The sequence below is a fragment of the Salmo trutta genome, chromosome 32 (assembly GCF_901001165.1).
Source record: "Salmo trutta chromosome 32, fSalTru1.1, whole genome shotgun sequence".
In the NCBI taxonomy this organism is placed as follows: domain Eukaryota; kingdom Metazoa; phylum Chordata; class Actinopteri; order Salmoniformes; family Salmonidae; genus Salmo; species Salmo trutta.
This window is the reverse complement of record NC_042988.1, coordinates 29704895-29712820: the sequence shown is the minus strand read 5'-3', so window position 1 is coordinate 29712820 and position 7926 is coordinate 29704895. Positions and strand designations below refer to the sequence as shown.

General features: G+C 45.2%; 1 pseudogene; it reads right to left on the bottom strand.

Annotated features, from left to right (window-relative positions):
- Nucleotides 1-869: 869 nt before the first annotated feature.
- LOC115170712 (centrosomal protein of 112 kDa-like) overlaps nucleotides 870-7926 on the bottom strand; it is a 185872-nt pseudogene continuing 178815 nt past the window's right edge.

Below are 7926 nucleotides of genomic sequence, written 5' to 3'. Positions count from 1 at the left end.
GATGTTGGGCGATTAGGTCTGGCTCGCAGTCAGCGTTCCAATTCATCCCAAAGGTGTTTGATGTGGTTGAGGTCAGGGCTCTGTGCAGGTCAGTCAAGTTCTTCCACACCAATCTCAACAAACAATTTCTGTATGGACCTCGCTTTGTGCATGGGGGCATTGTCATGCTAAAACAGGAAAGGGCCTTCCCCAAATGGTTGCCACAAAGTTGGAAGCACAGAATCGTCTAGAATGTCATTGTATGCTGTAGTATTAAGATTTCCCTTCACTGGAACTAAGGAGCCTGAACCATGAAAAACATCCCTAGACCATTATTCCTCCTCCACCAAACTTTACAGTTGGCACTATGCATTGGGGCAGGTAGCGTTCTCCTGGCAACCGCCAAACCAAATTCGTCCGTTGGACTGCAAGATGGTGACGGGTGATTCATCACTCCAGAGAACGCGTTTCCACTGCTCCAGAGTCCAATGACGGTGAGCTTTACACCACTCCAGCCGACGCTTGGCATTGCGCGTGGTGATCTTGTGTGTGGCTGCTCGACCAAGGAAACTCATTTCATGAAGCTCCCAACGAACATGCAACGCACTTCAGCACTCGGCGGTCCCGTTCTGGGAGCTTGTGTGGCCTACCACTTTGTGGCTGAGCAGTTGTTGCGCCTAGATCTTTCCACTTCACAATAACATCACTTACAGTTGAACAGGGCAGCTCTAACAGGGCAGAAATTTGACAAACTGAATTGTTGAACGTCACTGAGCTCTTTAGTAAGGCCATTCTACTGCCAATGTTTCTCTATGGAGATTGCATGGCTGTGTGCTAGATGTGATACACCTGCCAGCAACGGGTGTGGCTGAAATAACAGAATCCACTCATTTAAATGGTTGTCCACAAACTTTTGTATATACAGTGTATATATGGATAGTACGCACATTAAACATCCACAAAAGGTTATGCAAAATTATTGATTTCCAACGGTGAATGTGAAAAAAAAATCTGACAGTGAATAAATATATACAAATCCATAGTGGTTAAAAACAGTGTGGGTGTGGCCAACATAACTGGCACAACTGATTGGTGCACCCATGGCATGACAGATGTGTGTTGCCTGGTAACTGTGGCGATGATTCTCACATCTGATAGACTGTTTTATTCTTCATGTCTGGATAATGGGCGTGGCCAAGGGAAGAACAGTCCATGGTTACCTATATTGGGTGAGGGGAGGGGTTTAGGACAGGAGTGAAAAGGGAGGCTTGTTTATGCACATGTTATGTTTCATGAACTTCACATCTCTCAACAGTCTATTTTACTACCCAAAGAGGATAGAGAAGATTTCAGGTTTGACTACCTGCCCGGGACTACAGATGTAAAATCTGGCACATTTACAGAAATATTGATTGATGTGCATTGTCCCTGTCAAATCAATGTAGTAAATGAAATGAGTGAGTTGGGTTTGGGTGGTGTAATTTGAGTGACTCCGACGCCTCCTATGTTCACTCAGATCACAGCATCGTCCCAGGTGGGAGCAGCAGACACCGGGTATGTATAGATGCTTTCCATAAACACATCCAGTGTCTCTGACAGCATGATGGATGGACGAGACATCAAAGGTTTCCACCGCCAGGCCTCGATCACAGTCACATTACAGGACATTTACCTCCTGCTGTGACAGGCATCCAGGTCCTCCTGTAACACAGAAGCTCTCTTCTGGAGGAAGTTCACCTGCAGCCAACACAGAGTAAGGGGTCAACACACACAGTAGGGGGTCAGGGGTCAATGCACAGTAGGGGCTCAGTAAGAGGGTATAGGAGTAGAGTGATAAAGAAAGGGTTAAGATAGAAAAGGTTAGGGGAAAAAGGGTTAAGGCAATAGGGGGCAAGCGTTGGAGAGTAGGGGGGAGTAGGGGTTGAAGGGAGTAATTCATAGGGGAGTAGGGGGCTAGGGAGTAATTCATACGGGAGTAGGGGGCTAGGGAGTAATTCATACGGGAGTAGGGGGCTAGAGAGTAATTCATACGGGAGTAGGAGGCTAGAGAGTAATTCATACGGGAGTAGGGGGCTAGAGAGTAATTCATAAGGGAGTAGGGGGCTAGAGAGTAATTCATACGGGAGTAAGGGGCTAGAGAGTAATTCATACGGGAGTAGGGGGCTAGAGAGTAATTCATACAGGAGTAGGGGGCTAGAGAGTAATTCATACGGGAGTAAGGGGCTAGAGAGTAATTCATACGGGAGTAAGGGGCTAGAGAGTAATTCATAAGGGAGTAGGGGGCTAGGGAGTAATTCATACGGGAGTAGGAGGCTAGGGAGTAATTCATACAGGAGTAGGGGGCTAGAGAGTAATTCATACGGGAGTAGGGGGCTATAGAGTAATTCATAAGGGAGTAGGGTGCTAGAGAGTAATTCATAAGGGAGTAGGGTGCTAGGGAGTAATTCATACGGGAGTAGGAGGCTAGGGAGTAATTCATACGGGAGTAGGGGGCTAGAGAGTAATTCATACGGGAGTAGGGGCTAGGGAGTAATTCATACGGGAGTAGGGGGCTAGAGAGTAATTCATACGGGAGTAAGGGGCTAGAGAGTAATTAATACGGGAGTAGGGGGCTAGAGAGTAATTCATACGGGAGTAGGGGGCTAGAAAGTAATTCATACGGGAGTAAGGGGCTAGAGAGTAATTAATACGGGAGTAGGGGGCTAGAGAGTAATTCATATGGGAGTAGGGGGCTAGGGAGTAATTCATACGGGAGTAAGGGGCTAGGGAGTAATTCATACGGGAGTAGGGGGCTAGAGAGTAATTCATAAGGGAGTAGGGGGCTAGGGAGTAATTCATACGGGAGTAGGAGGCTAGGGAGTAATTCATACAGGAGTAGGGGGCTAGAGAGTAATTCATACGGGAGTAGGGGGCTATAGAGTAATTCATACGGGAGTAGGGGGCTAGAGAGTAATTCATACGGGAGTAGGGGGCTAGGGAGTAATTCATATGGGAGTAGGGGGCTAGGGAGTAATTCATACGGGAGTAGGGGGCTAGAGAGTAATTCATACGGGAGTAGGGGGCTAGGGAGTAATTCATACGGGAGTAGGGGGCTAGGGAGTAATTCATACAGGAGTAGGGGGCTAGAGAGTAATTCATACGGGAGTAGGGGGCTAGGGAGTAATTCATACGGGAGTAGGGGGCTAGAGAGTAATTCATACGGGAGTAAGGCGGCTGAGTGAGATTATAGGTGAGAGGTTAAGATTTTGATACAGTAGTGAAACCATGAGAATCCAAGACATGGGGTCAGTAAAGCTAGTCCGCTACTACTTCAGGGGGACAGTGAAATAGTTTACTTCCAAAGGGTTAGACGAGGCAGTATCAGGCCTTAACTACATACAGTGAAAGAGTTCACTTCCAAAGGGTTAGACGAGGCAGTATCAGGCCTGAACTACATACAGTGAAATAGTTTACTTCCAAAGGGTTAGACGAGGCAGTATCAGGCCTTAACTACATACAGTGAAAGAGTTCACTTCCAAAGGGTTAGACGAGGCAGTATCAGGCCTGAACTACATACAGTGAAATAGTTTACTTCCAAAGGGTTAGACGAGGCAGTATCAGGCCTGAACTACATACAGTGAAATAGTTTACTTCCAAAGGGTTAGACGAGGCAGTATCAGGCCTTAACTACATACAGTGAAAGAGTTCACTTCCAAAGGGTTAGACGAGGCAGTATCAGGCCTTAACTACATACAGTGAAATAGTTTACTTCCAAAGGGTTAGACGAGGCAGTATCAGGCCTTAACTACATACAGTGAAAGAGTTCACTTCCAAAGGGTTAGACGAGGCAGTATCAGGCCTTAATTAACTACATACAGTGAAAGAGTTCACTTCCAAAGGGTTAGACGAGGCAGTATCAGGCCTTAACTACATACAGTGAAAGAGTTCACTTCCAAAGGGTTAGACGAGGCAGTATCAGGCCTTAACTACATACAGTGAAAGAGTTCACTTCCAAAGGGTTAGACGAGGCAGTATCAGGCCTTAATTAACTACATACAGTGCCTATAGAAAGTCTACACCCCCTTCAACTTTTTCACATTTTGTTTGTCAGTGCCTCAGTTTCATGCATTTAAAAAATATATCTACACACCATACTCCACACTTAAGGATATTTTGTTTATAGTGAAAAAAAGGATATATTAACAATACAAAACTTAAATATCATAATTGGGCATGTCTCCACCCCCCTGAGTTAATACTTGGTGGAAGCACCTTTGGCAGCAATTACAGCAGAGTCTGTTGTGATAGGTCTCAACCAACTTTGCGCACCTAGATTTGGCAATATTTGACCATTCTTCTTTATAAAACTGTTCAAGCTCTGTCAAGCTCCTTTGGGAGCATTGATGGCAATCTTCAAGTTGTCTCACCATTTTTTATTAAATTTAGGTGGGGGCTCTGACTGGGCCACTCAAGGACATTTACCTTTTTATACCTTAATCACCCCACCATAGCTTTGGCTGTGTGCTTCAGGTTGTTGTCATGCTGAAAAGGGGAACTTCCGTCCCAGTTTCAGCTTTCTTGCAGAGGGTAGCAGGTTTTCCTCAAGGACTTTTCTGTACATTGCTCCATTCATTGCCCCTTCTATCCTGATAAGTGAGAAAAGTGAGGATCTCTCTGTACTTTGCTCTGTTCATCTTTCCCTTGATCCTGACTAGTCTCCCAGAACCTGCCACTGAAAAACATCCCCATAACATGATGCTACCACCACCATGCTTCACAGTAGGGACGGTGTTCTTTGGGTGATGGGTTTGCGGGTATGATGGGTATTGGGTTTGCGCCAAAAGTAACGCTTTGCATTTAGGCCAAAAAGTGTGGGTCTTGGTGGTGCCATACACCTTCTACTGTGCTTCTTAATAATCATCATGACCGTGCTCCATGGGATATTCAGGCCTTAGAATTTTTTTATACCCAGAACCTACAGGGACTGCTGAATTGATCCTGAAATCATGTGAATCACTACAATTTAACACAGGTGGAGGCCAATGAACTTGGTGTGTGTGATTTTGAAGGTGACTGGTTACACCTGAGCTAATTTAGGATTGCTATTAGAATGCGGTGGAGACTTCTACAACCAAGATATTTCAGTTTTATTTTGTATCGATTTTCTATTTTTTTCACTTGGAAGTTGTGGGGTAGGATGTGTAGATCAATGGAGAAAAACAACTATTTGAATGCATTTTACTCCAGGCTATAAGGCAACAAAAAGTGAAAAGTTTGAAGGGGGCTGTAGACTTTCTATAGGCACTGTACATACTACTGTGTTTCACAACAAATAGAAATCCTTGTCTTTAGATCAACTGAAACAAAAAGGTTATAATATTCATTGATGTGTAACTACTGTACTGGAACTCAATGGTACATTCCATTCTCTTGGATGAAAACCTCAGGAACAGATTTAGCGTTTCATTTGGAGAGGCGGCGCTGCTGCTTTCAGAGGAGTAACAGCACCAGTATGCAGAAACGGAACTGCGGTCGGATGCCATGGAGTCACTCGTTCTTTCAGTAAAATAATGCGTCGTAATGTGAAAAACCCAAGACATCCTCAATGAAAAGGGAGGCCGTTCTGGTCGTGAATTACACAGTATAAACATATCCGATGGTAGAGGTTTGTGGCGGCAGGACTGGAAAGAGATCCAGCCGGAGCTATCCAAAGCAGCCAGGCGTTGGGGCCAGTTTGAGTTTAGAAATGCGGACCCCCTCCAAATGTTGTTGTTGGTTGGTTAGTGGGGCCCCCCTCTCCCTCAGCCCGCTCCACCACAGCCCGACACAGAAAGGCCTATTGTTTACATTCGAAATTCCCCTCCCTCCCGCCGCCCACCACAGTTTTCTTGTCGAACAAGGCCCAGTTAAACTAATAGGAGACTGTCCGCGGCGGCTGGGCGGCAGTATTAATGTGGAATTGATAATAATAATTGTGTGTGATCTGATGGAGCCTAGAGAAAGAGAGGGAGCTTCAAAGTGGACCGGTCCAAAGGCATGTCTATGGGCTCTGGTGTCTGGTCTACACCACCATATCATATCCCCTCGTCACAGCCAAGGAATCAAACAAACAATGCTGACACTCACACTGAGACTATGTGTGGGTTCAGTCTGGGATGGTTTCTATCAATATGTAGAGAGAGGGAGGAAAGCAGAAAAGAAAATGGCAGCAAAGGAAAACTGTTCATAGTTGGTATCTGAAGAAACACTGAAAAGGAAAGCAGGTCTATAAGGTGAGGTATGGAGTGTATTGCCCAGGTACAGGGACCTCTGTCTGTATTACTCCATATAGGTCAGGGGTCAACAACTCTAGGTCACTAACACATGAATCAACTAACCAAGATCTTGATAGTTAGTTGATATGTGGATTAGTTGAATTTGGTGAGTTAGCTATAGGCTGTGTGTGTCCTGTGTATAGTGCCCCATGCAGGACTTGTTCCTACCTGAGACTTGAGAGAGGAGATGGTGTCCTCCAGCTCCTGTCGCAGCTCAGCTGGCATCAGCCCTTTCATTTTATCGCACACTCCTGAAGCACCACCGTCACCTGCAGGGAGAGGAAGAGAAGGAAGACAGAGAGGATGTGGTTCAATAAACATATTGTAAGTGGCTCTGGACAAGAGCTTCTATTAATTGACCAAAGAGTAATTATACACACATCGCCCCCTATTGGCTAATAAAAAGATCACGTCACCATAGACCACATGCGGCCAACTCAGCGTAACCCTTAGGGTATGCAGTAGCTGCAGGTTTGTGTTCCATCTCAGCACAAACACACATCATTCAAATCAACTAATCACCATATTAATGTTAGAGACCATCATTATCTGAATCAGGTGTCTTAATAAATCTGGGCTTGAGCCGACATTTACTTCCCTCCAGGACCAGAATTGACCACCCTTGACTGTTAGACCCAGGCCCAGCTGGGTTTGAAAGAACAGACAGAACACATCAAACACACCAGCCCTCCCTATGTCGGGCACAGAGAGGGCTGTCTGGAGCTAAATTACACTGGAGAAAACCATAGTCTGATTACAAAGTTTAAAACATTTGGTTAGCCATTCCTCCATGCCCACAAACACACACAGTGCATGTACTGAACGTTCAGTAGGCAGACATGCTGTAATGACAAACTGAGAGGTTTGGTATGGAGTTGGTGCTTGTGGAATCTACAGGAGTTAATCCTGACCATGTGACCTGACCAGGAAGAACTCTGGACTGTAATAGCCTAAAACTCGGGCCTGGTCGTAAAGTGACTACATTCTCTGTAGGTAGAAGAGGACTGGCCACTCCTCAGAGCGTGGTTCTTCTCTAGGTTTCTTCCTAGGTTCCTACCTTTCTAGGGAGTTTTTCCTAGCCACCGTGCTTCTACATCTGCATTGCTTGCTGTTTGGGGTTTTAGGCTGGGTTTCTGTACAAGCACTTCGTGACATCTGCTAATGTAAAAGGGACGTTATAAAGACATTTGATTGATTGATTGATTGATAACTAGGGAGAGCCACAAACTATTCCTACCATGAAGTTTTTAGCATGCCGAAGTCCAGTTATTTCCTCTTTATTTTTCTTTAGATAGTCAGTTCGAGAGAGCGAGAGAGAGAGTGAGAGAGAGAGCGAGAGAGAGAGAGGTCTAGTAGTAGAAAATTGGTTTCCCAAAAATAATTTTCCTGTTGTGGATTTAACTGATTGATCTGGTTTTCTGTAATTAATCTTTCAGGGGCACAATGAAAGGGATTGGGACGCACTTCAAAGGGGGAGAGTATAAATGATCCCAACACAGAACAGCTCTTTTTGTCTCAGCACAGTGTGCAGTAGATTAGGCCTTTGCCACTTAGCCCAAAATGTTCTCCCTCCCACCTCATTTAAAAGTGTCGGGCCAATAACATCATCAGGAGAGAAAGTCCATCAATTTACTTTTTTTTCTTTCCTCCGTGA